Source organism: Mixophyes fleayi, chromosome 1, assembly GCF_038048845.1.
Source record: "Mixophyes fleayi isolate aMixFle1 chromosome 1, aMixFle1.hap1, whole genome shotgun sequence".
NCBI classification, from domain to species: Eukaryota; Metazoa; Chordata; class Amphibia; order Anura; family Limnodynastidae; genus Mixophyes; species Mixophyes fleayi.
Genome location: NC_134402.1, coordinates 309,597,088 through 309,612,087, shown reverse-complemented (window position 1 = coordinate 309,612,087; position 15,000 = coordinate 309,597,088). Strand labels below are relative to the sequence as shown.

At 45.2% G+C, this 15,000-nt stretch overlaps 6 non-coding genes and 60 pseudogenes across 6 annotated transcripts; all 66 read left to right on the top strand.

Annotated features, from left to right (window-relative positions):
- LOC142128082 (5S ribosomal RNA) overlaps positions 1-91 on the top strand; it is a 119-nt pseudogene extending 28 nt beyond the window's left edge.
- An 82-nt stretch (positions 92-173) lies between these two features.
- On the top strand, positions 174-292 carry LOC142125941 (5S ribosomal RNA; annotated as a pseudogene).
- Positions 293-369: 77 nt separating this feature from the next.
- On the top strand, positions 370-488 carry LOC142136650 (5S ribosomal RNA; annotated as a pseudogene).
- Positions 489-566: 78 nt separating this feature from the next.
- Positions 567-685, top strand: LOC142136469 (5S ribosomal RNA; annotated as a pseudogene).
- An 84-nt stretch (positions 686-769) lies between these two features.
- LOC142133624 (5S ribosomal RNA) lies at positions 770-888 on the top strand (annotated as a pseudogene).
- An 83-nt stretch (positions 889-971) lies between these two features.
- Positions 972-1,090, top strand: LOC142136198 (5S ribosomal RNA; annotated as a pseudogene).
- Positions 1,091-1,168: 78 nt separating this feature from the next.
- Positions 1,169-1,287, top strand: LOC142123941 (5S ribosomal RNA; annotated as a pseudogene).
- Positions 1,288-1,371: 84 nt separating this feature from the next.
- LOC142136602 (5S ribosomal RNA) lies at positions 1,372-1,490 on the top strand (annotated as a pseudogene).
- An 89-nt stretch (positions 1,491-1,579) lies between these two features.
- On the top strand, positions 1,580-1,697 carry LOC142136584 (5S ribosomal RNA; annotated as a pseudogene).
- Positions 1,698-1,784: 87 nt separating this feature from the next.
- Positions 1,785-1,903, top strand: LOC142133080 (5S ribosomal RNA; annotated as a pseudogene).
- Positions 1,904-1,987: 84 nt separating this feature from the next.
- Positions 1,988-2,106, top strand: LOC142127115 (5S ribosomal RNA; annotated as a pseudogene).
- Positions 2,107-2,189: 83 nt separating this feature from the next.
- On the top strand, positions 2,190-2,308 carry LOC142120295 (5S ribosomal RNA; annotated as a pseudogene).
- An 83-nt stretch (positions 2,309-2,391) lies between these two features.
- LOC142133580 (5S ribosomal RNA) lies at positions 2,392-2,510 on the top strand (annotated as a pseudogene).
- A 285-nt stretch (positions 2,511-2,795) lies between these two features.
- On the top strand, positions 2,796-2,914 carry LOC142135272 (5S ribosomal RNA; annotated as a pseudogene).
- An 83-nt stretch (positions 2,915-2,997) lies between these two features.
- On the top strand, positions 2,998-3,116 carry LOC142131331 (5S ribosomal RNA; annotated as a pseudogene).
- An 84-nt stretch (positions 3,117-3,200) lies between these two features.
- Positions 3,201-3,319, top strand: LOC142132096 (5S ribosomal RNA; annotated as a pseudogene).
- A 78-nt stretch (positions 3,320-3,397) lies between these two features.
- On the top strand, positions 3,398-3,516 carry LOC142136037 (5S ribosomal RNA; annotated as a pseudogene).
- An 81-nt stretch (positions 3,517-3,597) lies between these two features.
- Positions 3,598-3,716, top strand: LOC142131039 (5S ribosomal RNA; annotated as a pseudogene).
- An 81-nt stretch (positions 3,717-3,797) lies between these two features.
- Positions 3,798-3,916, top strand: LOC142123577 (5S ribosomal RNA; annotated as a pseudogene).
- Positions 3,917-3,993: 77 nt separating this feature from the next.
- Positions 3,994-4,112, top strand: LOC142136848 (5S ribosomal RNA; annotated as a pseudogene).
- Positions 4,113-4,190: 78 nt separating this feature from the next.
- On the top strand, positions 4,191-4,309 carry LOC142134017 (5S ribosomal RNA; annotated as a pseudogene).
- Positions 4,310-4,393: 84 nt separating this feature from the next.
- LOC142134823 (5S ribosomal RNA) lies at positions 4,394-4,512 on the top strand (annotated as a pseudogene).
- An 83-nt stretch (positions 4,513-4,595) lies between these two features.
- LOC142136259 (5S ribosomal RNA) lies at positions 4,596-4,714 on the top strand (annotated as a pseudogene).
- Positions 4,715-4,792: 78 nt separating this feature from the next.
- LOC142122662 (5S ribosomal RNA) lies at positions 4,793-4,911 on the top strand (annotated as a pseudogene).
- An 84-nt stretch (positions 4,912-4,995) lies between these two features.
- Positions 4,996-5,114, top strand: LOC142136702 (5S ribosomal RNA; annotated as a pseudogene).
- Positions 5,115-5,203: 89 nt separating this feature from the next.
- On the top strand, positions 5,204-5,321 carry LOC142136583 (5S ribosomal RNA; annotated as a pseudogene).
- An 87-nt stretch (positions 5,322-5,408) lies between these two features.
- Positions 5,409-5,527, top strand: LOC142127764 (5S ribosomal RNA; annotated as a pseudogene).
- Positions 5,528-5,611: 84 nt separating this feature from the next.
- Positions 5,612-5,730, top strand: LOC142134768 (5S ribosomal RNA; annotated as a pseudogene).
- An 83-nt stretch (positions 5,731-5,813) lies between these two features.
- Positions 5,814-5,932, top strand: LOC142131364 (5S ribosomal RNA; annotated as a pseudogene).
- Positions 5,933-6,407: 475 nt separating this feature from the next.
- LOC142134669 (5S ribosomal RNA) lies at positions 6,408-6,526 on the top strand. Its single transcript, XR_012687087.1, has one exon. It is a non-coding gene; the product is annotated as a 5S ribosomal RNA (ribosomal RNA).
- An 84-nt stretch (positions 6,527-6,610) lies between these two features.
- On the top strand, positions 6,611-6,729 carry LOC142133940 (5S ribosomal RNA; annotated as a pseudogene).
- An 84-nt stretch (positions 6,730-6,813) lies between these two features.
- LOC142130453 (5S ribosomal RNA) lies at positions 6,814-6,932 on the top strand (annotated as a pseudogene).
- Positions 6,933-7,014: 82 nt separating this feature from the next.
- On the top strand, positions 7,015-7,133 carry LOC142132194 (5S ribosomal RNA; annotated as a pseudogene).
- Positions 7,134-7,216: 83 nt separating this feature from the next.
- LOC142131190 (5S ribosomal RNA) lies at positions 7,217-7,335 on the top strand (annotated as a pseudogene).
- Positions 7,336-7,413: 78 nt separating this feature from the next.
- Positions 7,414-7,532, top strand: LOC142136865 (5S ribosomal RNA). The gene has a single exon (XR_012687536.1). It is a non-coding gene; the product is annotated as a 5S ribosomal RNA (ribosomal RNA).
- Positions 7,533-7,619: 87 nt separating this feature from the next.
- LOC142129276 (5S ribosomal RNA) lies at positions 7,620-7,738 on the top strand. Its single transcript, XR_012685839.1, has one exon. It is a non-coding gene; the product is annotated as a 5S ribosomal RNA (ribosomal RNA).
- Positions 7,739-8,026: 288 nt separating this feature from the next.
- LOC142130398 (5S ribosomal RNA) lies at positions 8,027-8,145 on the top strand (annotated as a pseudogene).
- A 278-nt stretch (positions 8,146-8,423) lies between these two features.
- On the top strand, positions 8,424-8,542 carry LOC142120273 (5S ribosomal RNA; annotated as a pseudogene).
- An 83-nt stretch (positions 8,543-8,625) lies between these two features.
- On the top strand, positions 8,626-8,744 carry LOC142133473 (5S ribosomal RNA; annotated as a pseudogene).
- Positions 8,745-8,822: 78 nt separating this feature from the next.
- LOC142124756 (5S ribosomal RNA) lies at positions 8,823-8,941 on the top strand (annotated as a pseudogene).
- Positions 8,942-9,025: 84 nt separating this feature from the next.
- Positions 9,026-9,144, top strand: LOC142121719 (5S ribosomal RNA; annotated as a pseudogene).
- Positions 9,145-9,222: 78 nt separating this feature from the next.
- On the top strand, positions 9,223-9,341 carry LOC142132958 (5S ribosomal RNA; annotated as a pseudogene).
- Positions 9,342-9,627: 286 nt separating this feature from the next.
- On the top strand, positions 9,628-9,746 carry LOC142136168 (5S ribosomal RNA; annotated as a pseudogene).
- Positions 9,747-9,830: 84 nt separating this feature from the next.
- On the top strand, positions 9,831-9,949 carry LOC142123930 (5S ribosomal RNA; annotated as a pseudogene).
- An 87-nt stretch (positions 9,950-10,036) lies between these two features.
- On the top strand, positions 10,037-10,155 carry LOC142113751 (5S ribosomal RNA). The gene has a single exon (XR_012681630.1). It is a non-coding gene; the product is annotated as a 5S ribosomal RNA (ribosomal RNA).
- Positions 10,156-10,238: 83 nt separating this feature from the next.
- On the top strand, positions 10,239-10,347 carry LOC142136527 (5S ribosomal RNA; annotated as a pseudogene).
- Positions 10,348-10,425: 78 nt separating this feature from the next.
- Positions 10,426-10,544, top strand: LOC142134466 (5S ribosomal RNA; annotated as a pseudogene).
- An 84-nt stretch (positions 10,545-10,628) lies between these two features.
- On the top strand, positions 10,629-10,747 carry LOC142118377 (5S ribosomal RNA; annotated as a pseudogene).
- An 82-nt stretch (positions 10,748-10,829) lies between these two features.
- Positions 10,830-10,948, top strand: LOC142129816 (5S ribosomal RNA; annotated as a pseudogene).
- Positions 10,949-11,026: 78 nt separating this feature from the next.
- On the top strand, positions 11,027-11,145 carry LOC142135573 (5S ribosomal RNA; annotated as a pseudogene).
- An 85-nt stretch (positions 11,146-11,230) lies between these two features.
- LOC142136457 (5S ribosomal RNA) lies at positions 11,231-11,349 on the top strand (annotated as a pseudogene).
- Positions 11,350-11,438: 89 nt separating this feature from the next.
- On the top strand, positions 11,439-11,557 carry LOC142134878 (5S ribosomal RNA; annotated as a pseudogene).
- An 85-nt stretch (positions 11,558-11,642) lies between these two features.
- LOC142133951 (5S ribosomal RNA) lies at positions 11,643-11,761 on the top strand (annotated as a pseudogene).
- Positions 11,762-11,845: 84 nt separating this feature from the next.
- LOC142136409 (5S ribosomal RNA) lies at positions 11,846-11,964 on the top strand (annotated as a pseudogene).
- An 84-nt stretch (positions 11,965-12,048) lies between these two features.
- LOC142136498 (5S ribosomal RNA) lies at positions 12,049-12,167 on the top strand (annotated as a pseudogene).
- Positions 12,168-12,250: 83 nt separating this feature from the next.
- LOC142129342 (5S ribosomal RNA) lies at positions 12,251-12,369 on the top strand (annotated as a pseudogene).
- Positions 12,370-12,447: 78 nt separating this feature from the next.
- Positions 12,448-12,566, top strand: LOC142123919 (5S ribosomal RNA; annotated as a pseudogene).
- An 87-nt stretch (positions 12,567-12,653) lies between these two features.
- LOC142136916 (5S ribosomal RNA) lies at positions 12,654-12,772 on the top strand. The gene has a single exon (XR_012687585.1). It is a non-coding gene; the product is annotated as a 5S ribosomal RNA (ribosomal RNA).
- An 86-nt stretch (positions 12,773-12,858) lies between these two features.
- On the top strand, positions 12,859-12,977 carry LOC142130785 (5S ribosomal RNA; annotated as a pseudogene).
- Positions 12,978-13,061: 84 nt separating this feature from the next.
- On the top strand, positions 13,062-13,180 carry LOC142115228 (5S ribosomal RNA; annotated as a pseudogene).
- Positions 13,181-13,464: 284 nt separating this feature from the next.
- On the top strand, positions 13,465-13,583 carry LOC142136544 (5S ribosomal RNA; annotated as a pseudogene).
- Positions 13,584-13,667: 84 nt separating this feature from the next.
- Positions 13,668-13,786, top strand: LOC142127071 (5S ribosomal RNA; annotated as a pseudogene).
- Positions 13,787-13,870: 84 nt separating this feature from the next.
- Positions 13,871-13,989, top strand: LOC142126312 (5S ribosomal RNA; annotated as a pseudogene).
- Positions 13,990-14,070: 81 nt separating this feature from the next.
- LOC142130177 (5S ribosomal RNA) lies at positions 14,071-14,189 on the top strand (annotated as a pseudogene).
- Positions 14,190-14,470: 281 nt separating this feature from the next.
- Positions 14,471-14,589, top strand: LOC142132903 (5S ribosomal RNA; annotated as a pseudogene).
- An 82-nt stretch (positions 14,590-14,671) lies between these two features.
- Positions 14,672-14,790, top strand: LOC142136899 (5S ribosomal RNA). The gene has a single exon (XR_012687569.1). It is a non-coding gene; the product is annotated as a 5S ribosomal RNA (ribosomal RNA).
- The last annotated feature ends 210 nt before the right edge of the window (positions 14,791-15,000 follow it).

The window sequence follows — 15,000 nt, the reverse complement described above, 5'->3', positions numbered from 1 at the left end:
CCAATCTCATCTGATTTTGGAATCTAAGCAGGGCCGGGCCTGGTTAGTACTTGGATGGGAGACCACCTGGGAGTACCAGGTGCTGTAGGCCTTTTTTTTTTATTTTCTCTTGTTCCAGCTTCCTTCAATGCTGGTTATGAGATGTATAAGAGATGTAGGTTTAGTAAACCAATACCTACAGCCACACCACCCTGAACAAGTCCAATCTCGTCTGATCTTGGAAGCTAAGTAGGGCCGGGCCTGGTTAGTACTTGGATGGGAGACCACCTGGGAATACCATGTGCTGCAGGCCTTTTTTTTCTCTTGTTCCGGCTTCCTTCAATGCTGGTTTTGAGATTTATAAGAGATGTACGTCATTAGAAAACCAATACCAATCGTCACACCACCCTGAACAAGCCCAATCTTGTCTGATCTTGGAAGCTAAGCAGGGCCGGGACTGGTTATTACTTGGATGGGAGACCACCTGGGAATACCAGGTGCTGTATGCCGTTTATTTTCTCATGTTCCGGCTTCCTTCAATGCTGGTTTTGAGATGTAAAAGAGATGTAGGTCATTAGGAAAACAATACCAACAGTCACAAAACCCTGAACAAGCCCAATCTCGTCTGATCTTGGAAGCTAAGCAGTGCCAGGGCTGGTTAGTACTTGAATGGGAGACCACCTGAGAATACCAGTTGCTGTAGGCCTTTTTTTTAAATTTTCTCTTGTTCCGGCTTCCTTCAATGCTGGTTTTGAGATTTATAAGAGATGTACGTCATTAGAAAACCAATACCAACAGTCACACCACCCTGAACAAGCACAATCTCGTCTGATCTTGGAAGCTTAGCAGGGCTGGGCCTGGTTAGTACTTGGGTGGGAGACCACCTGGGAATACCAGGTGCTTCAGGTTTTTTTTTTTATTTTCTCTTATTCCGGCTTCCTTCAATGTTGGTTTTGAGATGTATAAGAGATGTAGGTCATTAGGAAACCACTACCCGCAACCACACCACCCTGAACAAGCCCAATCTCATCTGATATAGGAAGCTAAGCAGGGCTAGGTCTGGTTAGTACTTGGATGGGAGACCACCTGGGAATACCAGGTGCTGTAGGCCGTTTATTTTCTCATGTTCCGGCTTCCATTAATGCTGGTTTTGAGATGTATAAGAGATGTAGCTCATTAGGAAATCAATGCCAACAGTCACACCACCCTGGACAAGCCCAATCTCATCTGATCTTGGAAACTAAGCAGGGCCAGGCCTGGTTAGTACTTGGATGGGAGACCACCTGAGAATACAAGGTGTTGTAGGCCTTTTTTTTTTATTTTCTCTTGTTCCGGCTTCCTTCAATGCTGGTTTTGAGATGTATAAGAGATGTAGGTCATTATGAAACCTATACCTACAGCCACACCACCCTGAAGAAGCTCAATCTCATCTGATCTTGTAAGCTAAGCAGGGCCAGGCCTGGTTAGTTCTTTGATGGGGAACCACCTGAAAATACCAGTTGCTGTAGGCTTTTTTTTTATTTTCTCTTGTTCCGGCTTCCTTCAATGCTGGTTTTGAGATGTATAAGAGATGTAGGTCATTAGAAAACCACTACCCACAACCACAACCAGACCACCCTGAACAAGCCCAATCTCGTCTGATCTTGGAAGCTAAGTAGGGCCGGGCCTGGTTAGTACTTGGATGGGAGACCACCTGGGAATACCATGTGCTTCAGGCCTTTTTTTTTTTTTGTTTTCTCTTGTTCCGGGTTCCTTCAATGCTGGTTTTCAGATGTATAAGAGATGTAGGTCATTAGGAATCCAATATCTACAGCCACACCACCCTGAACAAGTCTAATCTCGTCTGATCTTGGAAGCTAAGTAGGGCCGGGCCTGGTTAGTACTTGGATAGGAGACCACCTGGGAATAGCAGGTGCTGTGGGCCTTTATTTTTTATTTTCTCTTGCTCCGGCTTCCTTCAATGCTGGTTATGAGATGTATAAGAGATGTAGGTCATTAGGAAATCAATACCAACAGTCGCACCACCCTGAACAAGCCCAATCTCGTCTGATCTTGGAAGCTAAACAGGGCTAGGCCTGGTTAGTACTTGGATGGGAGACCACCTGAGAATACCAGGTGCTGTATGCCTTTTTTTTTATTTTCTCGTGTTCCGGCTTCCTTCAATGCTGGTTTTCAGATGTATAAGAGATGGAGGTCATTAGGAAATCAACACCTACTGCCACACCACCCTGAACAAGCCCAATCTCGTCTGATATTGGAAACTAAGCAGGGCCGGGCCTGGTTAGTACTTGGATGGGAGACCACCTGGGAATACTAGGTGCTGTAGGCCTTTTTTTTTATTTTCTCTTGTTCCGGCTTCCTTCAATGCTGGATTTGAGATGTATAAGAGATGTAGGTCATTAGGAAACCAAAACATACAGCCACACCACCCTGAAGAAGCTCAATCTCATCTGATCTTGTAAGCTAAGCTGGGCCGGGCATGGTTAGTTCTTCGATGGGAAACCACCTGAGAATACCAGGTGCTGTATGCCATATATTTTCTCATTTTCCGGCTTCCTTCAATGCTGGTTTTAAGATGTATAAGAAATGTAGGTCATTACGAAACCAATACCTACTGCCGCACCACCCTGAACAAGCCCAATCTCGTCTGATCTTGTAAGCTAAGCAGGGCAAGGCCTGGTTAGTTCTTCGATGGGGAACCACCTGAAAATACCAGTTGCTGTAGGCTTTTTTTTTATTTTCTCTTGTTCCCGCTTCCTTCAATGCTGGTTTTGAGATGTATAAGAGATGTAGGTCATTAGAAAACCACTACCCACAACCACAACCAGACCACCTTGAACAAGCCCAATCTCGTCTGATCTTGGAAGCTAAGTAGGGCAGGGCCTGGTTAATACTTGGATGGAAGACCACCTGGGAATACTAGGTGTTGTAGGCCTTTTTTTTTTTTTTCTCTTGTTCCGGCTTCCTTCAATGCTGGTTTTGAGATGTATAAGAGATGTAGGTCATTAGGAAACCAACACATACAGCAATGCCACCCTGAAGAAGCTCAATCTCATCTGATCTTGTAAGCTAAGCAGGGTCGGTCCTGGTTAGTTCTTCGATGGGAGACCACCTGGGAATACCAGGTGCTGTAGGCTTTTTTTTTTTATTTTCTCTTGTTCCAGCTTCCTTCAATGCTGGTTTTGAGATGTATAAGAGATGTAGGTCATTAGGACACCAATACAATCAGTCACACCACCCTGAACAAGCCCAATCTCATCTGATTTTTGAATCTAAGCAGGGCCGGGCCTGGTTAGTATATGGATGGGAGACCACCTGAGAATACCAGGTGCTGTATGCCATTTATTTTCTCATGTTCCGGCTTCCTTTAATGCTGGTTTTGAGATGTATAAGAGATGTAGGTCATTAAGAAATCAATACCAACAGTCACACCACCCTGAACAAGCCCAATCTCGTCTGATCTTGGAAGCTAAGCAGGGCCGGGGCTGATTAGTACTTGGATGTGAGACCACCTGAGAATACCAGGTCCTGTAGGCTTTTTTTTTTATTCTCTTGTTCCGGCTTCCTTCAATGCTGGTTATGAGATGTATAAGAGATGTAGGTCATTAGTAAACCAATACCTACAGCCACACCACACTGAACAAGCCCAATCTCATCTGATCTTGGAAGCTAAGCAGGGCTGGGGCTGGTTAGTACTTGGATGGGAGACCACCTGGGAATACCATGTGCTGGAGGCCTTTTTTTTTATTTTCTGTTGTTCCAGCTTCCTTCAATGCTGGTTATGAGATGTATAAGAGATGTAGGTTTAGTAAACCAATACCTACAGCCACACCACCCTGAACAAGTCCAATCTCGTCTGATCTTGGAAGTTAAGTAGGGCCGGGCCTGGTTAGTACTTGGATGGGAGACCACCTGGGAATACCATGTGCTGCAGGCCTTTTTTTTCTCTTGTTCCGGCTTCCTTCAATGCTGGTTTTGAGATTTATAAGAGATGTACGTCATTAGAAAACCAATACCAACCGTCACACCACCCTGAACAAGCCCAATCTTGTCTGATCTTGGAAGCTAAGCAGGGCCAGGACTGGTTATTACTTGGATGGGAGACCACCTGGGAATACCAGGTGCTGTATGCCGTTTATTTTCTCATGTTCCGGCTTCCTTCAATGCTGGTTTTGAGATGTAAAAGAGATGTAGGTCATTAGGAAAACAATACCAACAGTCACACCACCCTGAACAAGCCCAATCTCGTCTGATCTTGGAAGCTAAGCAGGGCCAGGGCTGGTTAGTACTTGAATGTGAGACCACCTGAGAATACCAGTTGCTGTAGGCCTTTTTTTTAAATTTTCTCTTGTTCCGGCTTCCTTCAATGCTGGTTTTGAGATTTATAAGAGATGTACGTCATTAGAAAACCAATACCAACAGTCACACCACCCTGAACAAGCACAATCTCGTCTGATCTTGGAAGCTTAGCAGGGCCGGGCCTGGTTAGTACTTGGGTGGGAGACCACCTGGGAATACCAGGTGCTTCAGGTTTTTTTTTTTATTTTCTCTTATTCCGGCTTCCTTCAATGTTGGTTTTGAGATGTATAAGAGATGTAGGTCATTAAGAAACCACTACCCGCAACCACACCACCCTGAACAAGCCCAATCTCATCTGATATAGGAAGCTAAGCAGGGCTAGGTCTGGTTAGTACTTGGATGGGAGACCACCTGGGAATACCAGGTGCTGTAGGCTGTTTATTTTCTCATGTTCCGGCTTCCATTAATGCTGGTTTTGAGATGTATAAGAGATGTAGCTCATTAGGAAATCAATGCCAACAGTCACACCACCCTGGACAAGCCCAATCTCATCTGATCTTGGAAGCTAAGCAGGGCCAGGCCTGGTTAGTACTTGGATGGGAGACCACCTGAGAATACAAGGTGTTGTAGGCCTTTTTTTTTTATTTTCTCTTGTTCCGGCTTCCTTCAATGCTGGTTTTGAGATGTATAAGAGATGTAGGTCATTAGGAAACCTATACCTACAGCCACACCACCCTGAAGAAGCTCAATCTCGTCTGATCTTGTAAGCTAAGCAGGGCCAGGCCTGGTTAGTTCTTCGATGGGGAACCACCTGAAAATACCAGTTGCTGTAGGCTTTTTTTTTATTTTCTCTTGTTCCGGCTTCCTTCAATGCTGGTTTTGAGATGTATAAGAGATGTAGGTCATTAGAAAACCACTACCCGCAACCACAACCAGACCACCCTGAACAAGCCCAATCTCGTCTGATCTTGGAAGCTAAGTAGGGCCGGGCCTGGTTAGTACTTGGATGGGAGACCACCTGGGAATACCATGTGCTTCAGGCCTTTTTTTTTTTTTGTTTTCTCTTGTTCCGGGTTCCTTCAATGCTGGTTTTCAGATGTATAAGAGATGTAGGTCATTAGGAATCCAATATCTACAGCCACACCACCCTGAACAAGTCTAATCTCGTCTGATCTTGGAAGCTAAGTAGGGCCGGGCCTGGTTAGTACTTGGATAGGAGACCACCTGGGAATACCAGGTGCTGTGGGCCTTTATTTTTTATTTTCTCTTGCTCCGGCTTCCTTCAATGCTGGTTATGAGATGTATAAGAGATGTAGGTCATTAGGAAATCAATACCAACAGTCGCACCACCCTGAACAAGCCCAATCTCGTCTGATCTTGGAAGCTAAACAGTGCTAGGCCTGGTTAGTACTTGGATGGGAGACCACCTGAGAATACCAGGTGCTGTGTGCCTTTTTTTTTATTTTCTCGTGTTCCGGCTTCCTTCAATGCTGGTTTTCAGATGTATAAGAGATGGAGGTCATTAGGAAATCAACACCTACTGCCACACCACCCTGAACAAGCCCAATCTCGTCTGATCTTGGAAGCTAAGCAGGGCTGGGGCTGGTTAGTACTTGGATGGGAGACCACCTGGGAATACCATGTGCTGGAGGCCTTTTTTTTTTTATTTTCTGTTGTTCCAGCTCCTTCAATGCTGGTTTTGAGATGTATAAGAGATGTAGGTCATTAAGAAATCAATACCAGCAGTCACACCACCCTGAACAAGAGTAATCTCGTCTGATCTTGGAAGCTAAGCAGGGCCGAGGCTGGTTAGTACTTGGATGGGAGACCACCTGAGAATACAGGTGTTGTAGGATTTTTTTTTATTCTCTTGTTCCGGCTTCCTTCAATGCTGGTTTTGAGATTTATAAGAGATGTACGTCATTAGAAAACCAATACCAACAGTCACACCACCTTGAACAAGCCTAATCTAGGAAGCTAAGCAGGGCCGGACCTGGTTAGTACTTGGGTGGGAGACCACCTGGGAATACCAGGTGCTGTAGGCATTTTTTTTTTATCTTCTCTTATTCCGGCTTCCTTCAATGCTGGTTTTAAGATGTATAAGAGATGTAGGTCATTAGAAAACCAATACCTACAGCCACACCACCCTGAACAAGCCCAATCTCGTCTGATCTTGGAAGCTAAGCAGGGCCGGGCCTGGGTAGTACTTGGATAGGAGACCACCTGGGAATACCAGGTGCTGTAGGCTTTTTTTTTTTATTTTCTCTTGCTCCGGCTTCCTTCAATGCTGGTTATGAGATGTATAAGAGATATAGGTCATTAGGAAATCAATACCAGCAGTCGCACCACCCTGAACAAGCCCAATCTCGTCTGATCTTGGAAGCTAAGCAGGGCCAGGCCTGGTTAGTACTTGGATGGGAGACCACCTGAGACTACCCGGTGCTGTAGGCCTTTTTTTTTTATTTTCTCTTGTTCCGGCTTCCTTCAATGCTGGTTTTGAGATGTATAAGAGATGTAGGTCATTAGTAAACCTACACCTACAGCCACACCACCCTGAACAAGCCCAATCTTGTCTGATATTGGAAACTAAGCAGGGCCTGGCCTGGTTAGTACTTGGATGGGAGACCACCTGGGAATACTAGGTGCTGTAGGCCTTTTTTTTATTTTCTCTTGTTCCGGCTTCCTTCAATGCAGGTTTTGAGATGTATAAGACATGTAGGTCATTACGAAACCAATACATACAGCCATGCCACCCTGAAGATGCTCAATCTCATCTGATCTTGTAAGCTAAGCAGGGACGGGCCTGGTTAGTTCTTCGATGGGAGACCACCTGGTAATACCAGGTGCTGCAGGTTTTTTTTTTTATTTTCTCTTATTCCGGCTTCCTTCAATGTTGGTTTTGAGATGTATAAGAGATGTAGGTCATTAGGAAAACACTACCTGCAACCACACCACCCTGAACAAGCCCAATCTCATCTGATATAGGAAGCTAAACAGGGCTAGGCCTGGTTAGTACTTGGATGGGAGACCACCTGGGAATACCAGGTGCTGTAGGCCGTTTATTTTCTTATGTTCCGGCATCCATCAATGCTGGTTTTGAGATGTATAAGAGATGTAGGTCATTACGAAACCTATACCTACAGCCACACCACCCTGAACAAGCCCAATCTCATCTGATCTTGGAAGCTAAGCAGGGCCGGGCCTGGTTAGTACTTGGATGGGAGACCAACTGGGAATACCAGGAGCTGTAGGCCTTTTTTTTCTTTTTTTTTCTCATGTTCCGTCTTCCTTCAATGCTGGTTTTGAGATGTATAAGAGATGTAGGTCATTAGGAAACCAATATCTACAGCCACACCACCCTAAACAAGCCCAATCTCATCTGATCTTGGAAGCTAAGCAGGGCAGGGCCTGGTTAGTACTTGGATGGGAGACCACCTGGGAATACCAGGTGCTGTAGGCCTTTTTTTTTTTTTTTTTCTCTTGTCCGGCTTCCTTCAATGCTGGTTTTGAGATGTATAAGAAATGTAGGTCATTAGGAAACCAATACCTACTGCCGCACCACCCTGAACAAGTCCAATCTCGTCTGATCTTTGAAGCTAACCAGGGCCAGGCCTGGTTAGTTCTTGGATGGGAGACCACCTGGGAATACCAGGTGCTTTAGGCCTTATTTTTTTATTTTCTCTTGTTCCGGGTTCCTTCAATGCTGGTTTTCAGATGTATAAGAGATGTAGGTCATTAGGAAACCAATATCTATAGCCACACCACCCTGAACAAGTCTAATCTCGTCTGATCTTGGAAGCTAAGTAGGGCCGGGCCTGGTTAGTACTTGGATAGGAGACCACCTGGGAATACCAGGTGCTGTGGGCCTTTTTTTTTTATTTTCTCTTGCTCCGGCTTCCTTCAATGCTGGTTATGAGATGTATAAGAGATGTAGTTCATTAGGAAATCAATACCAACAGTCGCACCACCCTGAACAAGCCCGATCTTGGAAGCTAAGCAGGGCCAGGCCTGGTTAGTACTTGGATGGGAGACCACCTGAGAATACCAGGTGCTGTATGCCCTTTTTTTTTTATTTTCTCGTGTTCCGGCTTCCTTCAATGCTGGTTTTCAGATGTATAAGAGATGTAGGTCATTAGGAAACCAACACCTACTGCCACACCACCCTGAACAAGCCCAATCTCGTCTGATATTGGAAACTAAGCAGGGCCGGGCCTGGTTAGTACTTGGATGGGAGACCACCTGGGAATACTAGGTGCTGTAGGCCTTTTTTTTTATTTTCTCTTGTTCCGGCTTCCTTCAATGCTGGTTTTGAGATGTATAAGAGATGTAGGTCATTAGGAAACCAATACATACAGCCACACCACCCTGAAGAAGCTCAATCTCATCTGATCTTGTAAGCTAAGCAGGGCCGGGCCTGGTTAGTTCTTCGATGGGAGACAACCTGAGAATACCAGGTGCTGTAAGCCATTTATTTTCTCATGTTCCGGCTTCCTTCAATGCTGGTTTTAAGATGTATAAGAAATGTAGGTCATTAGGAAACCAATACCTACTGCCGCATCACCCTGAACAAGCCCAATCTCATCTGATCTTAGAAGCTAAGCAGGGCCGGGCCTGGTTAGTACTTGGATGGGAGACCACCTGGGAATACCAGGTGTTGTAGGCCTTTTTTTTTTATTTTCTCTTGTTCCAGCTTCCTTCAATGCTGGTTTTGAGATGTATAAGAGATGTAGGTCATTAGGACACCAATATAATCAGTCACACCACCCTGAACAAGCCCAATCTCATCTGATTTTGGAATCTAAGCAGGGCCGGGCCTGGTTAGTACTTGCATGGGAGACCACCTGAGAATACCAGGTGCTGTATGCCATTTATTTTCTCATGTTCCGGCTTCCTTTAATGCTGGTTTTGAGATGTATAAGAGATGTAGGTCATTAAGAAATCAATACCAACAGTCACACCACCCTGAACAAGCCCAATCTCATCTGATCTTGGAAGCTAAGCAGGGCCGGGGCTGCTTAGTACTTGGATGGGAGACCACCTGAGAATACTTGGTGCTGCTGGCTTTTTTTTTTTATTTTCTCTTATTCCGGCTTCCTTTATAGCTGGTTTTGAGATGTATAAGAGATGTAGGTCATTAGGATGCCATTACCTGCAGCCACACCACCCTGAACAAGCCCAATCTCTTCTGATCTTGGAAGCTAAGCAGGGCCAGACCTTGTAAGTTCTTGGATGGAAGACCACCTGGGAATAATAAGTGCTGTAGGCCTTTTTTTTTATCTTCTCTTATTCCGGCTTCCTTCAATGCTGGTTTTGAGATGTATAAGAGATGTACGTCATTAGGCAATCTATACCTACAGCCACACCACCCTGAACAAGCCCAATCTCGTCTGATCTTGGAAGCTAAGCAGGGCCAGGCCTGGTTAGTTCTTGGATGGGAGACCACCTGGGAATACCAATTGCTATAGGCCTTTGTTTTTTATTTGCTCTTATTCCGGCTTCCTTCAATGCTGGTTTTGAGATGTATAGGAGATGTAGGTCATTAGGAAACCACTACCCACAACCACACCACCCTGAACAAGCCCAATCTTGTCTGATCTTGGAAGCTAAGCAGGGCCGGGCCTGGTTAGTACTTGGATGGGAGACCAACTGGGAATACCAGGTGCTGTAGGCCTTTTTTTTTTTTTTTTTTCATATGTTCCGTCTTCGTTTAATGCTGATTTTCAGATGTATAAGAGATGTAGGTCATTAGGAAACCAATATCTACAGCCACACCACCCTGAACAAGCCCAATCTCATCTGATCTTGGAAGCTAAGCAGGGCAGGGCCTGGTTAGTACTTGGATGGGAGACCATCTGGGAATACCAGGTGCTGTAGGCCTTTTTTTTTATTTTCTCTTGCTCCGGCTTCCTTCAATGCTGGTTTTGAGATGTATAAGAGATGTAGGTCATTAGGACACCAATATCTACAGCCACACCACCCTGAACAAGCCCAATCTCATCTGATTTTGGAATCTAAGCAGGGCCAGGCCTGGTTAGTACTTGGATCTGAGAATACCAGGTGCTGTAGGCCGTTTATTTTCTCATGTTTCGGCTTCCATCAATGCTAGTTTTGAGATGTATAAGAGATGTAGGTCCTTAGGAAATCAATGCCAACAGTCACACCACCCTGAACAAGCCCAATCTTGTCTGATATTGGAAGCTAAGCAGGGCCGGGCCTGGTTAGTATTTGAATGGCAGACCACCTGGGAATACTAGGTGCTGTAGGCCTTTTTTTTTTTTTTTTCTCTTGTCCGGCTTCCTTCAATGCTGGTTTTGAGATGTATAAGAAATGTAGGTCATTAGGAAACCAATACCTACTGCCGCACCACCCTGAATAAGCCCAATCTCGTCTGATCTTGGAAGCTAAGCAGGGCCAGGCCTGGTTAGTACTTGGATGGGAGACCACCTGGGAATACCAGGTGCTGTAGGCCTTTTTTTTATTTTCTCTTGCTCCGGCTTCCTTCAATGCTGGTTTTGAGATGTATAAGAGATGTAGGTCATTAGGACACCAATACCAACAGTCACACCACCCTGAACAAGCCTAATCTCATCTGATTTTGGAATCTAAGCAGGGCCAGGCCTTGTTAGTACTTGGATGGGAGACCACCTGAGAATACCAGGTGCTGTAGGCCGTTTAGTTTCTCATGTTTCGGCTTCCATCAATGCTAGTTTTGAGATGTATCAGAGATGTAGGTCATTAGGAAATCAATGCCAACAGTCACACCACCCTGAACAAGCCCAATCTTGTCTGATATTGGAAGCTAAGCAGGGCCGGGCCTGGTTAGTATTTGAATGGCAGACCACTTGGGAATACTAGGTGCTGTAGGCCCTTTTTTTTTCTTTTTCTCTTGTTCCGGCTTCCTTCAATGCTGGTTTTGAGATGTATAAGAGATGTAGGTCATTATGAAACCTATACCTACAGCCACACCACCCTGAAGAAGCTCAATCTCGTCTGATCTTGTAAGCTAAGCAGGGCCAGGCCTGGTTAGTTCTTCGATGGGAGACCACCTGAAAATACCAGTTGCTGTAGGCCTTTTTTTTTATTTTCTCTTCTTCCGGCTTCCTTCAATGCTGGTTTTGAGATGTATAAGAGATGTAGGTCATTAGGAAACCACTGCCCACAACCGCAACCAGACCACCCTGAACAAGCCCAATCTCGTCTGATCTTGAAAGATAAGTAGGGCCGGGCCTGGTTAGTACTTGGATGGGAGACCACCTGGGAATACCATGTGCTGCAGGCCTTTTTTTCTTTGTTTTCTCTTGTTCCGGGTTCCTTCAATACTGGTTTTCAGATGTATAAGAGATGTAGGTCATTAGGAAACCAATATCTACATCCACACCACCCTGAACAAGTCTAATCTCGTCTGATCTTGGAAGCTAAGTAGGGCCGGGCCTGGTTAGTACTTGGATAGGAGACCACCTGGGAATACCAGGTGCTGTGGGCCTTTTTTTTTTATTTTCTCTTGCTCCGGCTTCCTTCAATGCTGGTTATGAGATGTATAAGAGATGTAGGTCATTAGGAAATCAATACCAACAGTCGCACCACCCTGAACAAGCCCAATCTCGTCTGATCTTGGAAGCTAAGCAGCGCCAGGCCTGGTTAGTACTTGGATGGGAGACCAACTGAGAATACTAGGTGCTGTATGCCTTTTTTTTTTATTTTCTCGTGTTCCGGCTTCCTTCAATGCTGGTTTTCAGATGTATAAGAGATGTAGGTCATTAGGAAACCAAGACCTACTGCCACACATCCCTAAACAAGCCCAATCTCGTCTGATATTGGAAACTAAGCAGGGCCGGGCCTGGTTAGTACTTGGATGGGAGACCACCTGGGAATACTAGGTGATGTAGGCCTTTTATTTTATTTTCTCTTGTTCCGGCTTCCTTCAATGCTGGTTTTGAGATGTATAAGAGATGTAGGTCATTGGGAAACCAATACATACAGCCACACCACCCTGAAGAAGCTCAATCTCATCTGATCTTGTAAGCTAAGCAGGGCCGGGCCTGGTTAGTTCTTCGATGGGAGACAACCTGAGAATACCAGGTGCTGTATGCCATTTATTTTCTCATGTTCCGGCTTCCTTCAATGCTGGTTTTAAGATGTATAAGAAATGTAGGTCATTAGGAAGCCAATACCCACAACCACACCACCCTGAACAAGCCCAATCTTGTCTGATCTTGGAAGCTAAGCAGGGCCGGGCCTGGTTAGTACTTGGATGGGAGACCAACTGGGAATACCAGGTGCTGTAGGCCTTTTTTTTTTTTTTTTTTCATATGTTCCGTCTTCCTTTAATGCTGGTTTTCAGATGTATAAGAGATGTAGGTCATTAAGAAACCAATATCTACAGCCACACCACACTGAACAAGCCCAATCTCATCTGATCTTGGAAGCTAAGCAGGGCAGGGCCTGGTTAGTACTTGGATGGGAGACCATCTGGGAATACCAGGTGCTGTAGGCCTTTTTTTTTTTTTTTTTTCTCTTGTCCGGCTTCCTTCAATGCTGGTTTTGAGATGTATAAGAAATGTAGGTCATTAGGAAACCAATACCTACTGTCGCACCACCCTGAACAAGCCCAATCTCGTCTGATCTTGGAAGCTAAGCAGGGCCGGGCCTGGTTATTAGTTGGATGGGAGACCACCTTGGAATACCAGGTGCTGTAGGCCGTTTTTTTTTATTTTCTCTTGCTCCGGCTTCCTTCAATGCTGGTTTTGAGATGTATAAGAGATGTAGGTCATTAGGACACCAATACCAACAGTCACACCACCCTGAACAAGCCCAATTTCATCTGATTTTGGAATCTAAGCAGGGCCGGGCCTGGTTAGTACTTGGATGGGAGACCACCTGAGAATACCAGGTGCTGTAGGCTTTTTTTTTTATTCTCTTGTTCCGGCTTCCTTCAATGCTGGTTATGAGATGTATAAGAGATGTAGGTCATTAGTAAACCAATACCAACAGTCACACCACCTTGAACAAGCCCAATCTCGTCTGATGTTGGAAACTATGCAGGACCGGGCCTGGTTAGTACTTGGGTGGGAGTCACTCCTGGGAATACCAGGTGCTGTAGGCCTTTTTTTTTATCTTCTCTTATTCCGGCTTCCTTCAATGCTGGTTTTGAGATGTATAAGAGATGTACGTCATTAAGAAACTAATACCTATAGCCACACCTCCCTGAAAAAGCCCTATCTCTTCTGATCTTGGAAGCTAAGCAGGGCCAGGCCTGATTAGTTCTTGGATGGGAGACCACCTGGGAATACCAATTGCTGTAGGCCTTTTTTTTTTATTTGCTCTTATTCCGGCTTCCTTCAATGCTGGTTTTGAGATGTATAAGAGATGTAGGTCATTAGAAAACCACTACCTGCAACCACACCACCCTGAACAAGCCCAATCTCGTCTGATCTTGGAAGCTAAGCAGGGCCGGGCCTGGTTAGTACTTGGATGGGAGACCAACTGGGAATACCAGGATCTGTAGGCCTTTTTTTTTTTTTTTTCTCTTGTCCGGCTTCCTTCAATGCTGGTTTTGAGATGTATAAGAGATGTAGGTCATTAGGTCACCAAAACCAACAGTCACACCACCCTGAACAAGCCCAATCTTATCTGATTTTGGAATCTAAGCAGGACCGGGCCTGGTTAGTACTTGGATGGGAGACCACCTGAGAATGCCAGGTGCTGTAGGCTTTTTTTTTTATTCTCTTGTTCCGCCTTCCTTCAATGCTGGTTATGAGATGTATAAGAGATGTAGGTCATTAGAAAACCAATACCTACAGCCACACCACCCTGAACAAGCCCAATCTCGTCTGATATTGGAAGCTAAGCAGGGCCGGGCCTGGTTTTTACTTGGATGGGAGACCATCTGGGAATATCAGGTGCTGTATGCCGTTTATTTTCTCATGTTCCGGCTTCCTTCAATGCTGGTTTTGAGATGTATAAGAGATGTAGGTCATTAGAAAATCAACGGCCTACAGCCAACCTCTGGTCATTCCAGGTAGTCTCCCATCAAGAACTAATCAGGCAGGGCCGGGCCTGATTAGTTCTTGGATGGGAGACTACCTGGGAATACCAATTGCTGTAGGCCTTTTTTTTTTATTTGCACTTATTCCAGCTTCCTTCAATGCTGGTTTTGAGATGTATAAGAGATGTAGGTCATTAGGAAACCACTACCTGCAACCACACCAGCCTGAACAAGCCCAATCTTGTCTGATCTTGGAAGCTAAGCAGGGCCGGGCCTGGTTAGTACTTGGATGAGAGACCACCTGGGAATACCAGGTGCTGTAGGCCTTTTTTTTTTTTTCTCATGTTCCGTCTTCCTTCAATGCTGGTTTTGAGATGTATAAGAGATGTAGGTCATTAGGAAACCAATATCTACAGCCACACCACCCTGAACAAGCCCAATCTCATCTGATCTTGGAAGCTAAGCAGGGCAGGGCCTGGTTAGTACTTGGATGGGAGACCACCTGGGAATACCATGTGCTGTAGGCCTTTTTTTTTATTTTCCCTTGTTCCGGCTTCCTTCAATGGTGGTTTTGAGATGTATAAGAGATGTAGGTCATTAGGAAACCAATAACTACAGCTACACCACCCTGAGCAAGCCTAATCTCGTCTGATCTTGAAAGCTAAGCAAGGCAAGGCCTGGTAAGTACTTGGATGGGAGACCACCTGGGACTACCAGGTGGTTTAGGCCTTTTTTTT